The following is a 20,323-nucleotide window of genomic DNA, read 5'->3' on the forward strand; positions in this document are numbered from 1 at the left end:
CAGAGGACGGATGCACCTGTTGGCAAGCGGGTCGACGGCCTACGGTCTTCAAGCAGGCCCTCTTCGACTAGGTCACTTTGCCACCTTTTCGAAATTCTGTTTACTTCAAGAAGAGAAAGAGGAAGTTTAATTTTTTTAAAAATAAATAAAAAGCAGAGATCTTTTCTAGAGGAGGTTTCAGGGGGAATGGGACTTTCGCGCGGGGGGGGGGGGGGAGGTGGCTTACAGCTCACCTAGACCCAAGGCCAGTCCCCAGCCTGCGGCCCCCTCCCCAGGCGGGTCGGAGCCCTGACCTCGGTCCGCGCGGGCCGGGTCCTAACCACGATTCGCCTTTTCCTCTGCGGTGGCCGGACGCAGCTTGCGGACCAACCACCATTAAGGGCTCCAGCAGAGGGGCCGCGGAGAGGCTGTGGTCCCTGGCAGGGCTCAGGTGAATCCTTTCATAATTAATAAGGCAGCTCAGCTGACCTGGCGAGGAGACGGGGCCCTATTGATCTGCAGTCGAGCTGCTTCCCCCTGTCCTATTTATAGGCCCCGCATGGCCTTAGAGAGAAGTAAACACTGGAGAGTGCACGGAGCAGGGGAGACCGGGGTCCGAGCCCAGCGGGAACTGGAGCAGGAATGGGGGAGGGCGACCCGAGCCTGCGTCTCTGGGTTCAAGGAAATTGAAATCTGGTTTCCAGGAGCCGGGGAGGATGGGAGGGAGCTGCTGGAGGGGGAGGGGTGGCCTCCCGCGGGGGTGGGGGTGGTGGGGATGGAGGACCAGCGGCGCCAGGCCGCGGAGGCTGCGGCGGGTTCCTGCGCCCCCCGAGGGCGCGCGGGGGGCCCTGAAATGCAATGTGTAAACAACCGCTGGAGTAACAGTTCATAAATCAAAGCCGGCAGGTCGCAGCCCAATCTGCATTCCCCCCACGGATTGAATTCCAGCAACACATGCGCCCCTGCGCCCGGAGCGCTCCCAGCATCTATGACCGCGGCAGGTGCGCGCGCGCGCGCCGCGCCCCGCCGCTCCCGGGAAGAGCATCCCCCCTTCCTCCCCCGTGCACCCCCCCACCCCTCCCCTGCACAGATCCCCCGTTCTCCGCCACCAGCAAAGAGGATCCTCTCTGCCTGCGCCGAGCGGTCCCCCACGGGGAACGCTGGTTGTTTGGGAAAACAGCGTTTGGTTTTGATCATTTCGTTCCAGTGGTTATTTTCGCCCCGAGTGTAAGTGGGATGGCTCTAACCCGAGCTCAGTCCCCTGGAATTCAGACGAAAACGTCTGAGCCTGTTTTAAATACGAAATCTATTTAACGAGGGGGAGGAGACCACGGGAAAGAAGGAGGGGCTCCTACTGTCCTTCTTTGCCTGCGGAGCTCGCCGCCTCCCGCGCGGATCTTTCCCGGGGGACCCCGGAGGCGCCCCGGTGCGCACCGCTGGGCCCCTGGCTAGCCCGAGGGAAAGGCGCCCAGGCTCTCCGCAGGCTTTCGGGGGAGGGAGATTTCTGCGGCGGGCGGAGGATGCCCCTCCCCGAGCAGCGCTCCAGGGGTTCCCACCTGGAAAGGTGTCTCCCTCGAGGTCCGGGAGGAGGCGAGGCTGACGGAGGGGCCAGGAGCGACGGGGCGCAGAGGAATGGGAACGCGGGCTCGTCTGTGCTCCCTGCAAGGTTCTCCTTAAGGAACCCGGTCCTCCTGCGGCCCCAGCTGCCTCCATAGACGGAGGGCGCCCCGTGGCCACGACCTTCCACTGCACCTGCCCCCAGATCGCCCTGGGGGTGCCTGGAGAAAGCGTGTTGGGTGCTAGGCCGGCACCACCTGCACGTGCGCTGGGAGGGAGCCCCAGGAACGCAGGGCCTCGGGTCTCCGAAACACGGGCTACCGCATCTGGCTCCTTAGAGAACATTTCTTCTTGTTGCGGTGATTGTTTAGATTATTATCGCGCCGTCTTCGACTATAATTTGCTGTTTAATCATGATGACATCTCCATATGTTAGCTGATGTTGTTTTTCAGCAGCAACGCGGTAAGCCCTGTTCCCAGCTCAGAGAGATAGTAACCTGGGTGCCAACACCCGTCGTCCAGACTGGGGGTGGGGAACCGAGTGGGTTTCGGGCACTAAGGAGATGGTCACACCCGCCTCCACCACCAGCAGCAGCATCCCTAGCTCTTGCAGGGCCCGCTTCCTGGGGCCCACCGGCGCGGGCTCTGAGCCTCTGAGATTGGGATTGCAGGGGCGCCCTCCTTCAGGGCACTGCCTGCCCAAGCCGATTCAAGACACGGAGGCCCACTAGAGTGTCATGTTTGGGTATCCTCGTGAAAATGTCAGGGAGGTCAGCTCCAGAGACCGTGGGAGGAGGAATTAGAGGGAACAAGGAGACAGCAAGAGGAGGAGGACCTGGAAAATGGGGAGGCACAGAAAGAAGGGGAAGAGTCAGCAGATAGGAGAGAGGGAGCTGATGGTCTTCTTTTTTTTTTTTTTTAATTTTTACTTATTTATGATAGTCACACAGAGAGAGAGAGAGGCAGAGACACAGGCAGAGGGAGAAGCAGGCTCCATGCACCGGGAGCCCGACGTGGGACTCGATCCCGAGTCTCCAGGATCGCGCCCTGGGCCAAAGGCAGGCGCTAAACCGCTGCGCCACCCAGGGATCCCTGATGGTCTTAAACACAGAAGGGGATGATGGAGAAACTTCGAGGTGGAGTGATAGAGTTGCAGAGGAGGCGTGGAGGATAGAGAAGAAATTGGGACTGATTTTCATTCAGCACTCTCAGAAAAGCAAATGGGCACAAGAACCACCGTGCAGATTCTCTTTCTGTAGATCCAGAGATGCTTCCACTCCAGAGGGAACCTCAAGGGTAGGGCCACTGTCATCACCGAGCCACAGAGCCACCGAGCCAGAGCCACTGGCTGGGCAGGCACTCTCTACACACCTGAGCCCATCCCTGGGGAAATTAGATGGCTGAGATAAGATGAAGCCTTTCCCTTTTCCCCCTTCCTGAAACTCCTTCAGATCCAGGCTGAGCTGCTTCTGGGAAGGTCTCCAACTGGTCCTCTTCCTCTCCCACTCCCCCACACAAGCAAGGCTGTGTGCCCCAGCAGCTCCAGGCTGGGCACTGGCAGCCCTGGAGGCATCCGCTCTCTGGAACCGTCTACTCTCTGGTTCCATGGGACCAAAGAAAAGGTCCACTGTTTCACGGGTCCAAAGCTTTGCTTCCCTCCTGCCTTGCCCCTACTGTGTAAATAATGTGGGGAGGGGGGTGACAGTGAGGATGCCAGCTGTGTGGCTGGAGCAAGACGCACGGTTTACTTCCTGGCAAGCCCTGCCCTCTCAAGCCACTGCAGGCAGGCATTAGGGAATTTTGTAATGCTAGTTTATTCCCTCTTCCCCCAAGGAGAGGAACAGTGTCTCTCAGGGACGTTCCTGGATGTTGGGGCCAGGCAACCTCAGCAGCCAATCCCAACACAGGAATAAAGAAACCCTGCCCTGCCCTGCCCACTTGAGCCCCGTGGGGTGAAGACGTAGGGTAACATTCCCATCCAGATGTTCACCCTGGAAGGACATGGCCTTTAGGATGAGGACTGCCAAGCCAAAAGACCTGTTACCAGCTGCATAATCTTGGGTGTGTTACTCAACCTCTCTATAACTCAGCTTTCTCCTCTGTAAGATGAGGAATAATCATACCTACCTTGTTGGGTTGCATTTTATTTTAACAAAGGGAAAGCGTTTTCCCACTACGTGCCTCTTACCTAATGTTGGATATTATTTTTGCTTCCTCCTGCCTCTAAACCAGTTTAATCTGATAAGTCTTGATGAATTCTTCAAAATAACTCCTAGTAGAAAGCCTCACTATGATGGGTAATACTTTAGGGAAGTTTTTCTTCCTAGTCCAGCAGCTTAAATTCCTCTTGCTGCAGGCTACTTAGCGCTCCACCCCACGCTGGCCTTCTCAGAGGATGCTCTAGATAAGTTCCTTGAAGTAAGTCTGCTGCTCCAGGTTGACTGTGCCCCCAGACCCTCCAGCCACAATCCTCCAGCCCTGGCTCTCTCACTGCCTGCAAACCCCCAACGTGGAATCCCTAGATTCTCCCAGAACTGACCAGATTTACCTTGGAGCTTCCTTGACAGTTTCCCTTCTTCCTCTTCTCTCTGCTGCCATGTATATGATAATAATTTATTATAAATTAATATTTATATTAAATTCCTTTCCACAAATTAAAACAAAGTATTTATTGTAACCATCAAAGCAATACATTGATGCATAGAATGAAAACAAATTAACCCACCCTGCCCCAGTAATAGATGGATGTGTTTTCCTTCCGGACTTTTCCTCATGCATTGAAAACATATTGGCATGAACCTATACAGAGAGTAGAAATTTTTCCCCTTCCCTTCCCTTCCCTTCCTTTCTCTTCAGAGGGAGAGAGAGAGAGCACCAACAGGGAGGGGCAGAGGGAGAGGGAGATAATCTTTTTTCTTTTTTTTAAAGATTTTTTATTTATTTTTCATGGAGACAGAGAGAGAGAGAGAGAGAGAGGCAGAGACACAGGCAGAGCGAGAAACAGACTCCATGTAGGGAGCCCGATGTGGGACTCGATCCCAGGTCTCCAGGATCACATACTGGGCTGAAGGCAGAGCTAAACTGCTGAGCCACCAGGGTAAAGAATCTTAAGTAGGCTCCACGCTCAGTGGAGACTGACGTGGGGCTCGAGCTCATGACCTGAGTCAAAATCAAGAATCCCATGCTTAACTGACTGAGCCGCCTAGGTGCCTCCAATTTTTGTTTGTTTGTTTTTTAACAAAATTATGATATATGTTTCTCTTGTACCAAATCCTTTGAGATCAATAACTAAACAAACGACTCCTTCTTTTAAATAGTTATACGATATTTCTCGGGATGGCCATACTACAGTTTATTGAATTCTCTACCCATTGATGGACATTTAGGTTTTCCTGTGTGTGGGGTTTTTTTTTTTTTGTCCCACAAATATTGTTATAATAAGCATTCTTATTCAAACAGCCTTATGTATTAGTATTTTTGTTTTTTGATACAACAGATTCTGCCAAAGTTGGATTGCTGGCCAGAAAGGTATGTGTTTGTGTTTACTTTTTATTTTTAAAACGTATATGTGCTTTTAATTTGAAAAAAAAATGCTGCTGGATTATTTGTCCAAAGTGTATAGAGTGCTCATTGACCAGCATCATCATCAACACTTTTTAAATTTTTTTTCAACCCAGTAGATAAGCTGGTAGCTTTCTGGAAGCCCAGCTTTTCTGGGCACCAACACTGATATGTCTGGGCTCCTCTAGGGCCCTGATAGTCATCAGAGCTCTGGTCAGGAAAACAGCTAGATTTTGAATTCTCCTCCTCCTCCTCCTTCTCCTGCTGCAGGCAGCCACTGTGGCCCTGCAAGTAGCGACTTTCATGCAAAATCAGATGTAATTAGTCCTGGAAAATTCTGACTCTCTCGCACTAATCTAATCCACAGGCCTCCGGAGCTAAGGACATAGGTGCTTCAGGGCAGGTTCAGTGATTGATTGTGGGTGGGTGGAGTGGGGCTCAGCCATGGGTGCCCTCCACCACTACTTCCATTAGGAGCTATCCTTGCTGCCAAGCCTGCTCTGTGAGTCGGTACCAAGTCTTCAACCCCTTGGCCTGTCTGCCATAGAAGGTGAGTGAAGGAAAAAGGCAGCAAAGGAAAAGAAAATTTTAGCCCCCAGGAAGGGTAGCAAAGATGGCAGTTGAACTTTTCTTTTCCTTGCCCAGTAAGATGGAGAGGCTTCTTCAGGTGGGACCAATTCAGAGCCAGCAGGGAGGAGGTCTGAACCATCAGTAGATATTTGGTGTATAGACACCAGCTCATACGCTGTCCTTCTCTGCCTGCACCTCAGCCTAACTTTATTTTTATTTTTTTTAAGATTTTTATTTATTCATGAGAGACACAGAGAGAAAGAGGCAGAGACACAGGCAGAGGGAAAAGCAGGCTCCATGAAGGGAGCCTGATGTGGGAATCGATCCCTGGTCTCCAGGATCACACCTCGGGCCAGGCCGAAGGCAGGCGCTAAACCGCTGAGTCACTAGGGCTGCCCTCAGCCTAATTAAAAAAAAAAAAAAATTAATTTACTGTTATTGAGCACTTAGTGAATACTAAGCATTATGCTAAAGCTTTACAAACAGTATCCCATTTCTGCTTTGATTTCTATAGATTGTATTATCCCCATTTTACAGATGAAACACAGGCTTAGAAAGAAAAGAGGTTAATAATTTGCCCCAAATCAGCAGGTAGTAAGGAGCCGCCTGAAAATTTGAGTAGTTATCTCTTTCAGAAACCTATTTTAACACTTCACTTTATCTGTTACTATTTTGAGCCAAAAGAAAGAGAGCACTAGTTAAAAAACAACCATAAAGCTAAAGTCCTGTGATAGAACAATCTCCTGAAGATGCTATGCTCTGATTTCTGGAACCTGTGTATATGTTAGTTACTGGCAAAGGGGGAAGTAGGTGGCTAATAGGCTGATTTTAATAAGACAGGGAGATTATTCTGGATCCCTCTGAGGGGCCAGTGTAATCACAGGGGCCCTTAAAATTGAAAGACAGAAGCAGAAGAGGACTGAGAAAGGAGATGAGGGGACTCACCATTGTTGGCTTTGATGGAAGACACAGCCCAAAAGCCAAGGAATTCCGGTAGTCTCTAGAAGATGGAAAAGGCAAGGAAAGGATTCTTCCCTAGAGTCTCCAGAAAGGAATGCAGCCCAGTGATTTTACCCCAGTGGAACCATGTGAAACTTCTGACCTGTAGAACTAACTGTAAGAACATAAATTTGCACTGATGAAGCCCCCAAGCTTGTGGTAATTTGTTACAGTTGGAAGTGGAGAAATAATGCAAGTGCAATTTGCATCAGACTGATGTCGCTGAATACATTTACGCATATCCAGAGAGCCTAAGCGTTCAGGATGTAGGTTTGCTGGGGCCTGCTCAGGGCCCTTCTTTGTCTGGGTGGGCGGGGAATGGCAACTTCAATTCAGCATAAGGCAAAAGGATATGGGAGGAAGAAGACATTAGGGAATAAATTTCAAAGACCAAACAAAAAAATTATGTTGATGTTTTACAGTACATTGGCATAAAATATTTTTCATTATTTTTCCCCCTTCCATGCCCTCTGGTAGCCGTCAGAGCCTCCCATTTGCTTCCTTGTCTTCCAGTAATTTAACAGACATTCTGGTGAGTTCCTTGGGTCTGTACCGGTCACAGGCCTGCTCGATATGAAAAGTTCATCGCCACATTGATAGATGGTTTGGTGGTACGTTCATGAAATGTATCACCAGGTAGTTATTCTCCTGGTAAATCATAGCAGCTAATATTAACTGCATAGCTTATCACCTGGACAAATTGTGGGTTAGATTGATTTTTAATGGTGGTGGCAATCCCGACCTTGCCCATTAGGCAAACGGAGCACGGAGAGAAGTGGGTCCAGTCTCCCTGGAATTCCTGAAGTGAAGCCCCTGCTGTGGGTGTTACAGGGAAGGAGGTGGATCAGAGAAAGTGAAGCCGGATCCTCCGCAGGCAGGCACTGCCTTCCCCTTGGAGAAAAACTCCTTTAATCGTCCACACTCGATAAGGAGAAGGCAGAGAAGGACACACTTGTCCATCTGGGTTCATCAAGTCACAAATTGCCTTGTTTACATTAAGACACCACCATAGGAGTCTCTTCCTGATTAAGACAGAAGCAAGCCGAAGCAAGCAAGCTAGCAGGTAGGGGCAGGGAGAGATAATTAGCTTCGGCCTGCCTAGGGGACAGCGCCGTCTTTCCATCAAATCCAAAAGGTATTCATGCATATTCACTTCCATCTCTACTCATAAGTACATACTCTACTTTACATATTCTCTACTTCATATATATATTCTCCGTAAGATAGACACACACACACACACACACACACACACACACACACAGGCACACATGCACACACAGCACTAAGAACCTTGACCTTATTCCCTCTGATTTGCTCTTGGATCTTGCCTCTTATCTACTCAATTGTCCTTGCCATCTTGTGTTTCATTATCCAAGTGTTCCATCACCCCAGCTCACAAATACACTCAGGGCTCTGGTAGCCTGAAGGATAACCACCCCCCTCCCGCCATCCATTCTATTTTCCACTGACCCCTTTTTTCCATCAAGTTCTTGCAGTAGAGCCCAAGCCAATGCAGACACTCAGTAAATTGGGAAGAACACAGATGGGTAGTTTTCTCCTTTTCTTCTCTGCCAGCTTTGCCCTCACTGCCCCCACTCTGGCCTCCGGAGCCCCTGGGGACCCAGGCTCTTTCCCACCCATTGCAGACCCTCACTGTCATTGGCTTCCTCCGTTGTCCTCGTTGATAATTTCTATTTTACCATACAAAAATTATTTTACTTTAAAATTCACTAAATAATCCACAGTCACCATAGGAAAGTTAGCCACTGCAGGTGACCCCAAAAGAGACAAATTTAAATAGCCATAGTTTCTCCAGCCAGCGGTAAGTACGCATTTTGGTCTTGGTGTCTCTTATATCAATCTTCTCCTTTCTACATGGGGTGATAATGTCATTTCCCTCTTCAAGAGGCTCCTCTTCCTTATCATTGCTGAGTGATTCAGGCTCCCTGCATGGCACTGAAGACTCACCAGGATTTGGTCCCTCTCATCTTGCCAGACTTCCCCCACCCCCATCCCCAGATCCTCAAGTCCCCAGCCCTCCAGGCCCCACATACACTGCAGCCACATGTAATTCTGTGCCAGTCCTTGCACTGTCACATTCTTTCCCATATTTTATATCTTTGCTCACTTAGGTCTTCCAGTCTAAAATATACTTCACTTCTTTCTACTGACTTCTATCCACCTGGGGATTCCCTACTCCTTCTTCAAGATTCTGCCCAAGTTTAGCCTTTCATGAATTCTTCTCTGATCCCCAAGTCAGAATTATTGGGTTGCCCCTTACTGTTCTTAATTTTGCATTGTAATTAGCTATCAATGGGTCTATTTTTTCTTAAAATTGTAAGTTCCTTCAGGTCAGGGAGTATGTCTCATTAATCTCTGAATCTCCCACAATGCTTTGCACTGTGCCTGGCACAGATGATATGGGATAGACCATTTCCAGCCCCTCTTGCCTCATACATTTGTCATTGTTCATTCTAATTTTGAAAGGAAAGAGAGAAGTATGGCTGATGTTAACCCTTCTCTGGGCTGCTTCTAGTTAATCCATTTTCTCCCTCAGAAACTCCTCCCTGGCACCAGTGTTTACCCTTGGGAGAGGAGAGGCATACAACTGACAGATGCATGCCATGAACTATTGTATCTTCCAGTGGTTAGAAGCAAAGGGATAGATGTGCCCATAACACTGTAGATAAAAGGGAATTCATGAATGACGGCCACAACAAGAGGGTGGAAAGAGAAAAGAAGCAGCTCCTCCTAGGTACATGATTTCCATGCTTCTCAGAACAATTTACTCAACATTTCATACTTTGTTATGGTTTTTTTGTAGGCTAACAGGGAAATGTGGAAGACCCTTCATCCCTTCCCTCTTAGCTAAAGAACTCTTGAAATTAATAACTTTTCTGCTTTCTTGTTTGAAGAAGAGAACCTTTCATGATTCATCTTCACTTGGATTATATATTCAGCTCCTCACATAAACCCAGCGACTATGCATGCAGTAGCCAGCCTCCAAGGTGACCTTCAGTGATCCTAGACTCCTGTCTACACACCTGTGTATAGTCACTTTGCACAACAAATGGGGGTGGGCCCTATGTAACCAATAGAATATGAATGAAGTCATAATGTGTGACTTTCAAAGCTAGGTTATAAACGGTATTGCAGCCTTCTCTTTAGTCTCTTAGATTACTTGTGTATGGCGGGGTGGGTGGGGGAGAGCCAGTTTCCCAGCTATGAGGGTGCTCTAGCAGCCTTACGGAGAAGGCCACATAGAAAGGGACTACATCAACTTGCCAATAGCCAGCACTGACTTGCCAGCCATCTGAGCAAGTGACCTTGAAAAGTAGATCCTCTAGGGACAGTCAAAACTTCACATGACTGCAGCCCCAGCTGATATCTGACCATAACCTAATGGAGACCCCAAGCCAGGACCGTGCAGTCAGGCTACTCTAAATTCCTTGTGTACAGAAACCAGGAGAGAAAACAGATGAGTATTGTCAAGCCACTGATTGAGGATGCAATAGATGGCCAATAAAACGCATCTGGTACTTCCTTTCATTTTATTCTTTAGTGTTTGCTCACTTGTCCATATGTCCAAATGAATCTTGAAAGATTTTTTTGGTGGGACCCAAAAGAGAAAGGACTTTATCTATTGAACTGTTGTTTAATGAGTAGCAACATACTTTGAGGGGAGTTTTGAGTATCTAAATACTTCAAACAGTGATTCTTGTCACAGTGAATCTGGTCCCATAAAGTGGTTTGGGAATGTATCAATAAGTGTCCAAACAGAAAACAATCTAGGCATCGCAAATAGAGATAACTTAATATAAGAGATTGGTTAAAAAGCATTAGAAAGGCTGAAAGAGTAAAACGAAGTAATGTTACCCAAAGATTAGTAGTAGGAAACCGCCACAATACTTAGGTCTGAAGGACCTAAGAAGGGAAGATGACATTACCCAGAGCCCATGGCCACTTCAACCCTGAGGCTGCTGTTGCATAGCTAGAAACACTGCAGCAGAAGTTGGAGGGGGGAGATTTGTTTCAATTTTTCTTACCACCCCTCAATCTCCTGCAAAGCCTCCCTCCAGCAGAAACAAAGAGGAAGCAGTAGGCAAAGGATTCTGGGAAATGTAGTGTGCAAGCTTCCCACATGGGCGCTAGAGAAAAGTTATAGATAGGGCCACTGAAGAGCTGAGAGCCAATAGACATTACTTGTCACTGGAAACAATATCAGAGTTAGTGGAAATTAAGATGTGCATAGTTGATTAGGTTCTACTCAAAAATAAGATATCCAACATATGGTAGTCATTTGTGATTAGAGAAAGAGGAATTCAAATGTACCCACATTCATCTTTTAAGACATATTTCGGTAGGAATAGGTTCAAAACCAAATTCTTCAAAAGAGCTGCCACACCAAAGCCCTTTTATTAATTGCAGAAGAGCATAGCGAATATAACACACTGGGAATGCAGTATAGACCAAGCACTATTGCAACTGCTTTCTGATTATTAACTCATTTATCTCTCACACATCTCCATGAGGTCAGTCCCACTGGGATCCATTTTACAGGGAAGGAAACTCAATCCCCGGGTAATAAAGTCACATAGATGGTGACTGGCAGAGGCAGAGGCCCAACATAGTAGCCTGGCTTCAGAAGCCATGTGCTTGACCACTCTGCCATACTGCCCCCTGTGCCTTCCTCACCTTGCCTGAATTTGGGAGAGGGGGAGCTAATCACTGGTTACACCTCTGCCCAAAAATATTCCAAAGGATTAATAATATTCAAAGGGACAAAAGACAAAGCCTGTAGATACCCAACCCCTGAGCTATGGGGCTAACTTTTGACTCAGTTTGTCCAAAAGTTGACTCTATTAGAATGTGACCTATTAATTCTTTTAGAATTGGAAAGGCCATGGTTATTGAATTACCCCAGGGCTCCCTAAAAGAAACTTCTTAGTCTGGAAATATCAGACTCAAGTACCGAAGAGGACTGATAACCAGCACCCAGGGAGAGGGCCTGTGAAAGAGAGAGCCAGTTGCTTGGACAGTGATGAAACTTCATGCAGAACACTGCAAGTGGGGTGCTGCTTTCTGTCACCTGTACCTATGCAAAAACCTGAAGATGGTACTGCCAGCAAGCTTGTCTCATCTCTTTCCTTTGATAGAGAGATAGAGAGGAGGAAGAGATTGGTTCTTCAGACATTGTGTCCTAACATCTATGACTTATCTTATTTTTAAAGAGCTGGTGATTTCTATCATTTTGAAATAATCAGTGACATCCTCATCATACCTTGAGAGAGACTAGCTAAAGGGAAAGGAGATGGGGCAGGAGGTTGGGGGTATGGAACTCATCATGTAATAGCACCAGATCCCCCTGTCAGTCACCTTTATTTTCTGAAGATTTTGTTTCTTTCTTAGAGACCATGGCGGAGGTGGGGAGTGGGGTCCTGCCTGTTAGATTTTAAAAGGAACAGAAGGGCAATAGTGAATATTTTTCAAATAATTTTAGATGGCAGACCCACTGTACCTGGTGCCGCTGAGTCTAATCGTGGAAGTATTAATAATTCTTCTGAACTAATGCGAATGGCCTGAGGAGAGCAGAAGGGCAGCCTTCATATGTCTTTGGGCTCTTTAGAGCATTCTCATGTATTGGTTTGCATCATACAAGTTTAGCCAAAGTGAACACAATTCCTAACCTCCAGGCAGGGCTTCTGAAACAGAGAACATTGACATGGAAACTTACAAAGGATTCTACAGCTGTGACTCTAATGTAAGAGATTGGTTTCCATGCAATTTATGGAAAAAATGTTCATTATTTTATAGTCATCCCATGTACAGGCTCATATAACAAGCAAATCGGTTTCCCTTTGCCTCACTCTTGGCCAAAGGAGAACAATAGAGTACCTCAAGTAAGAAGGAAAATGACCTATTTTCTTGATGGCCATGTGCCTGTGTGTGGTTCTAAATGGAGGCATGAGGAAAGAAGAATTAATACACAAAAGTTTTCCTCAAGATGAATGGCTTGTTTTAAAGAATGTGTGTTCCTTGGGGCACCTGGGTGGCTCAGTCAATTAAGCATCTGCCTTTGGCCCAGGTCATGATGCCAGGGTCCTGGGATTGAGCCTCACATTGGGCTCCCTGCTCAGGAGGGAGTTTGCCTGTCTTTCTCCCCCTGTCCTTCCCCCTGCTCATGCTCACTCTTTCTCTCTCTCAAATATATAAATAAAATCTTAAAGAGTAGTGGTTCTTTCATTTCAAGGAAAGAGCTACTTAAAAACCACCATCTCTGCCACTGCCTTGCACCACAGTGAGGGATGAGCCATCTTCCCTTGCTCAAAGCACATGCAATATGTAAACTCTTCCCTCCAAACATACAACTCAGGGAGGTGTTAACTCCAAAGCTCACACTTACATACCCCAGAGTAGCCTTTTTGGTTTTATCCTTCTCTCTTTAGGGTCTTTTTATAATACAGCTGTTAGCGCGAAAAGAAGAAAGTTGGAACTGGTTCAGCAAGCTCAAAGAGCTCACTACTGACTTATACAGACGATGGTTTCTGAGCAGGTGCTACAACGTTATGAAGAGGGGTGAAAAATATCAAGTCACAGATGTTTGTCTGCTACAGAGAAGGAAAGCAAAGAGATGGGAGGACCCACCAGGGTTTGGATCTTAATTTGCTGTTTCTATAACATGCATGTCCCTACTTGACTCTACATCTGCCTTATTCTCTAACCTCACCTCCTCCCAGCTCTTTCTCTGCCCCGGATGCCATAAGTTTATCAGCCTTAATGCTTTTGTACTTAATATTTCCTCTGCCTCTCTCCAAAATCTTTGCATGGAAGGTTCCTTCTTGTCATTTAGCTTCAACCTCAGGATCACCTCTTCATAGATACCTTTTCTGACCTTAAATCCCAAGTGAGGTCGCAGCCTCCCTTGAAAATTATCTAGCAAAAAGGCATGATCACATTGTCTGGTTGTTTTACTTATCGCCCTTATCGCTTGTACCATTGAATAAATTCCTGCCTAACGTGTAGAATCTTCTAAATTTTGATGCCCTAGGCAAAACTGTGCCCTAGGCCTCAGGCAGATAGACAGTCTGTGTAGGTTTCTCCCTCTTAAACATCTTGAACTTCACCTCTGGGCCTCCCCTTCCTTGCATTTGCATCTCTACAGTTCAACATCCAGATTTTATCTCTACCACTTTGGGGGTACCTCTACCACTTTGGGGGTATCTCTACCACTTTGCAGTTTGGGGGTCTTGGTTTTAACCATAAGCAGGTCTCAATATAACATGGATTGGCACATGCTAAGCACTCTTCAGAGAATTGGGTGTGCTGTCTCTGGGACCAGCACAGGTGGTAATCGGCAATGGTAGGCTGGCCTGGTCTCTCCTGGGTGAGTTTGGTGGTGGAGGCAAAGGTCGGTTGGGGTTGGCCAACTCCACCCAACCGCAGTCAACACCCCCAGAAATCAATATCTGGTTATAGTAGAATGGTCCAGATGGTTCCTGGCCCAAAGCCCCTGTCCAGCTGTCATCTGCACAAACACAGAATATGGAGGATAAGATGGTATTTACATATTAACATTCATTTTGTGGGAAATCATACTATCTTAGAAATAGCTCAAATGATTATTTTTTTTAACAAATATTCCTCTGAGAGATCTCTCTTTCTTTGTAATACAACATATGTAACAAACTGCCACTTTCCTAAGTAAAACCAAACCTTGGCCCTTCAGAGTTGGCAATGGAGGAGGAATTTCTACATGAGGGAGGACCTCATCCACTGGACTGACTTTTCTGTTCCAAGAGATTCATTACTCCCTTAAGGGGCTCTATGAAATTGCTTCTGCTACCACCAGGCTGGCCTCACAGGGGGCGCCACCAACCCTCTTTGAGAATTTACCCTCCCTCTCCTTCCCCAGGGGGCTTTTCAAACTTGGCTGTAACTTCCCAATCTCCTAGGGGGGGGTTGGTTTGATTTTTGAAAATACAGATCATGCATGACCCTACTATCTCAGTCCTACAGCATCTGAAAGCCAAACAGGGAACAGGCATGGTCATGGACTTGGCAAATGATTCTGGCCAGAGCCAAGGGTGATGCTCCCTAAATGTGGATGTACAGTCCTTAAACTCATCCTTTAGTTTCCATTAAACAGCAGGGACAAAACAAGATCATTTTTAAAAGATGTTAGGAAAGACCCGGGAGAGAAACATCCAAATAGATGAGCAAGATTACAGTTTTCCATTCTGGAGTTTTCTAGAGCACCAGTTTCAAAGAAACAGTATTCTAGAAAGAAGTTACACCAAAATTAAAACACATGAGAAGTTTCTGTAGTTAAATGAGTTTAGGACATGCTACTTATTTGCTCCTAGTCTTGACAGTCATGATGTTACATTCCATTTTGAAATCTCCTAAAAGTTCTACAGTAAAGAAACCCATTGGGTTTGTCCAACTCATAACTTCCTAAATGTATGTTATTGCTGAAACACAATGACTGAAGACACTGTGAAGCACTTCTAGATTCTTTCAAAGTCCATGGCAGGGCTTACGGAGTGCCTTGATGGCTCCCACTTCTCCACTTGGCCCAGCTAGAGTTCCCGCTACCTAAGGAACTTCCTTATGTTGGGGCTGATCGTTCTCTTCTGAGGAAAACCCACCCCTACACCCAGGGCCACTCCACAGGCCGCCATATCAGAATTCCATACAATAAAACTTCTCTCTTCAAGAGATGGACAGTACAGTAGCGAAGAGGTTTTTGTCTTAAGATATGAAATAAATGCAGCTAATTGTCCATCCAGAAGAGTAGAAAGTAAGGCTTCTTCACAGCCTGCTGTCCACTCATCAACCCAAGATTGCACAGGTAAACGCAGGGTTCTGTTTGGCCTGTGGCTGAGGATCATCCAGATTCTTGGCAAAATGGAGCAGGAAGCAAAGTTTATCACTGAGGCAGCACCTCCCAGTTCCCTCCTCCTCCTACCTAAAAGGGACCTGCCCCATTGGAAAGCATCTTCTCCTGAGTCTTCTTCTTGCTCTCTCTGCCAGGGAGCTGAGGGGAAGAAGAAAATGAAATCTATGTGACAGGGCAGAGATTAGAAACAGAGAAAGTGAGAACAGAGAGAAAAAAAAAGCTTGCTGAGACTATTGGGTGAAAGAGAAGATATGCATCCAGGGTTCCTGGTTAAAATTTGGAACACTTTTCCCCCCACAGATCAGCAGTTCTTAACCAGGAACCATTTTGCTGCAGACGACCTTTGGCAATATCTAGAGACAATTCGGATTGTCACATCTGGGGAAGGGGTGCTCCTGGAAGCTAGTGGGTGAGGCCAGGGAGACTGCTAAACATCCTACCATGCATAGGACAGTCTCTACAACAAAGAATTTTCTAGCCTTCAGTTGCTAGAAAATAGGGACGAGGTTGGGACATTGCCATACACCGTGATGTATTTGGTAATCTAGTTTAATAACTCAGGCATCATGACTTAAATAGGTTTTCTTGGTTGTCTTTAATATCTTGCTAAAAATGTCTCCACGAGATATTCTTCTAAGCTCTGCTTGGTCAAATAACATGATTACGTGACTTATACACAGTAGGTCCATTTCCTTCATGAAGTGGAACAATATTTTGAACTTGTTTAAATATAATATACACCTTCCACCTAACTAGGTTATGAGCTTCTAGAACATTGCCTGGTCGAGAGTAGACATTCAATCAATATTTGCTCAATGAATGAATGAATTCAGATAGTTGAGAGCTCCCTGGTCATTCTTATAAGCAGAGCCCATCTCATGCATATGCTTCCACACCTACAGCTCCTGGCTCTGATCTTCGCATACAGAAGAGACTCAATCCTGACTGCTGGATGCATGAATCAATGAATGTGAATGAATGAATGGCAAGCAGTGTCAATATCTCTGTGGCATGCTGTGAAAAGCGAATAAGCATGCGTGCTATTTTAGAGGATGGTTAAGCATATGGTGATTGTAAGGGCCTTGCCACCCCATGCTCCAGGTTTTCACTGGAACATTCCCCCAGGGAGTCAGGTGAAAAGCGTAGACTTAGCATTAGAAACAGTTCATTCTTAGCAGAACTCCAAGCCCAGACTGAGAAAGCGATTATTCCTCTCCCTTCTGAACCACTTTCTAAGAATGTTTTGGCATTCTGCCTTCAAAGGATGAATGCCTCGTGTGGTCTAAGTTAGTAATACAGGGAATCTAATGATTCTAATGTCTAGAGTAAGGGGGAAAAAGGAGAGAAAAAAAAGGCTTTATGACAGTCTTTTCTATTCTTTTCTATGGTTAGCATGTTGATTGTTAAGAGCTGTGAAGATTTTATAAACGTCCTTTTCTGGGTGCTATATGATGTCAAGCCCTGTCTTCACCCTGTGGCTCCCAATTTCCTCTACTGTGAACACACCTTCAGCTTCATTTTTCCTCTGTGATAAATATTTGCATGATTAGCAAGTCCCTCATTAGGGATTATAGTCATCCTGGAGGTGCCAGCAAAGAAGAAAGCAACAATTTTAGATGAGGAGAATAAAAACAAGAGAGAAACCAGTTTGCAAACTACCCCAATAATGTCCTAGCAGTGTTTCCCGAGAGCCAGATCAATATGGGACGGTGTATTGTGTCTAGTTGTCATGCCTCCTTCTGCTCCTCTAATCTCAGACACTTGTACTCTCAAGGCACATCCACTTAGTTAATTGGAAAGCTTTGCATAATTATTTTTGTACATAAAATTGAGTTTCCAATGGAATCATTAGCAACCCAGGATTTTACTCTAGAAACAATGCCTATTTACACATCAAGTGACAATGGAATTTCAACATGCAAAGCACCACAAGAAGACTGGTCACCCTAAGTTACATCCAGAATGCTTACCTCTATTTGACTATTCAGATACTTACACTGTGTAACCCAATGGCATCTAATCCATCTTATTTGTGTTGTGATACTGATTACATGTGATAACCTAGGCTCTCACATGCTGATGCACAAGGACAGACCAAAGGCCAAAAATGACATTTTACTTTGGCCTTTGAAAGGCCAACACCAAAGGCAAAGAACAGATTTTAGTAAAGAATGAGGTGGTAGTCAATTTTGTGCATTTACAAGGTGTCTGTCAGAGGTGGATTTACCCGAAGCTAAGAAAGTTTAAGCTCAGACACTAATGGGTACTGCTTGGGAGCAACCTGGAAGAGCCCTTGGCCACATGTTCTCATGTCCTACCTCGCATTCTCTCAGCCTACCTTTTAGTCCAGCAGTGCAATCACCTTCATGCATGTGGAACTGCGTAGCACCACACACCTCTTTCTGCCCCAGGGCTTTTCTAACTCTGAAGTGAGAGATGTTTGAGAGAACTCTACCTGGTCAGTACTCACACACATACAGTCAGAAAGTGCGAGAAAATGAACTTTCTATGATCAGCTCTTGACAAGTGGAAGATGGAAAGCTGGTGAGTTAAATACTCCCCTCTTCCTTTTCTTTTTTTTTTTTTTTAAGATTTTATTTATTGATTTATTCATGAGAGACAGAGAGAGAGTGAGACAGAGACAGAGACACAGGCAGCGGGAGAAGCAGGCTCCATGCAGGGAGCCTGACGTGGGACTCAATCCCAGGTCTCCAGGACCAGCACCAGGCCTGTGGCTGAAGGCGGTGCTAAGCCACGGAGCCACCGGGGCTGCCCTCCTCTTCCTTTTCTTGGTTGAAAAATTCTGATACACGTTCTACACAGTTTCTCAAAAGTTCCCAAAAGCACTGGGATACATTTACCCCTGAAGGTGACCAGAATAAGAACTCATCTTTGCAAGGATCCAGGAAGGGAGAACCCAGAGAGGGAGAACAACAACAACAACAACAACAACAACAACAATCAGTCAAAAGAAAATTATAATAGAAAAGTTAAAAGACACAGAGTCTTCACTCAGAAGCCCACATATTGATCTAATGAGCATTCCAGAAAGAAAGAACAGATAAAACAGAAAATTGCAAAAGAAAATGTCCCTAGCTAAAGAAAAGGTGAGTTGTCAGATTGGAAGGGTCTTTCCAGCAACTTCTCTAGAGAGAAGAAAGCCACTCACCTGTAATGAAAAGAAACAAATCAGCATCACTCTTCACATGGCAGTGCCACACGTTAAATGGCAACACCAAAAAAAATAATAATAAAAAATAAAAAATAAATGGCAACACCAATGCAACAAGAGAAAGTGGCAATATTTTCATTGTGTTGGAGCTGAAACCCTTTGGTATCTCTCCCTCCTGGATATAGAGCTGTCTTTCCCATCTTCCCTCCCTGGTCATTGTGGAGGTCTAGAGCTCTGCCAAGCTCTGCTTTCCTATCCTTTCAGGGCCCTACACCAGGACACTCCCCATAGAAGGGATTTTACTTTCTTCCGAGTGTGGTTTTGTCTTTGACCTAGAATCAAACATATGTGTTGGCTGCATAACCTGGGGGGAGGTTTGACTGCTGGACTATCCTCTCTGTTCTCTTATAGTGATTTATCAGTTGCTATAAAGACTACCCCATGGTTCCTTCCTTCTCCTTCCATTCATTCTTTCTGATCTTGGGAAAAAATAGAGTTTTTTTATTTTAATACAGGCAGGATTGGAAAGAAAGTGAAAGGTTGTGTTCAGTTTCTCTTTCTCCCCTATCATTTCTGTGTATTCTAATTCTCATAGACTATAAAAAATTATGTCATGAAATCTATATACATATAAAATATCTATATATACTAAAAATCACATTATATGAATTACTTTGTTGTCTCTTTTTCACTTGGCATTATGCTTTGAACATTTCCCTATAGAAAAACTCCGTTGCATTTTTTTCTCAAATATAAAAGAGAGACAACTGCATGGGCATATTTAGCCCATGACCAGAAATAGGAAATAAAATTCAGAGTCTATTAATTAAGGGAATTGAGGGTGGGAACATGGGTAGCTCAGTCAGTTGGGTCAGATCATGACCCCAGGGTCCTTGGATTGAGATCCGTGCTGGGCTCCCTGCTCAGCCAAGAGTCTGCTTTTCCTTCTCCTCGATCATGCTTTTTCTCTCATTGTCTCTCTCTCTCTCTCTCAAATAAATAATATTTTTAAAAATTAAAGAAATCAATAAATGTAGGATATGTTATTTTTCTTCTTCAATGTCAGATCTTAAAACACCTGGATATTACACAACCAAAAACTGGTGAGGTTACCAATGTATTTGTTAATTTAGCTGTTTTGAAGTCTAGTTATTTCAGTTTCTTAATGGCTAAATTGTATCAACTCTGTGAGGATTCAGTGACTGGAAGGGGAAACATGTATTCTTGTTGTATATATATTTTTTAATTCTATGGTTATACTCATAACATGAAGTAAAGATGTAAGGAAATTGCACAAGAGTTCTTTTTTTAAAATGTCCTTATGGAAAAATAAGGATGCAAGGACTGCGTAAATATTTGAAAGTCAAGGGAAAGAAAGTAGGCGAATAAGAAAACTCTTCCCCCTCTCCTGGAGATTTCCTTTTTCCTTTGAAAAATGTAGGGAAAATTTATGATGTGGGCCCTCTCCAAAGGACCCAACGGAAAGAAAATAAACGTATACAATAAGGAAGCAAGTCACATTATAGTTGATGATGCTAAGGGAAAAAAAAGAGTGTGAGGAATAAAATTATGATGTTGAGCCT

The sequence above is a fragment of the Canis lupus genome, chromosome 37, assembly GCF_048164855.1.
Source record: "Canis lupus baileyi chromosome 37, mCanLup2.hap1, whole genome shotgun sequence".
In the NCBI taxonomy this organism is placed as follows: domain Eukaryota; kingdom Metazoa; phylum Chordata; class Mammalia; order Carnivora; family Canidae; genus Canis; species Canis lupus.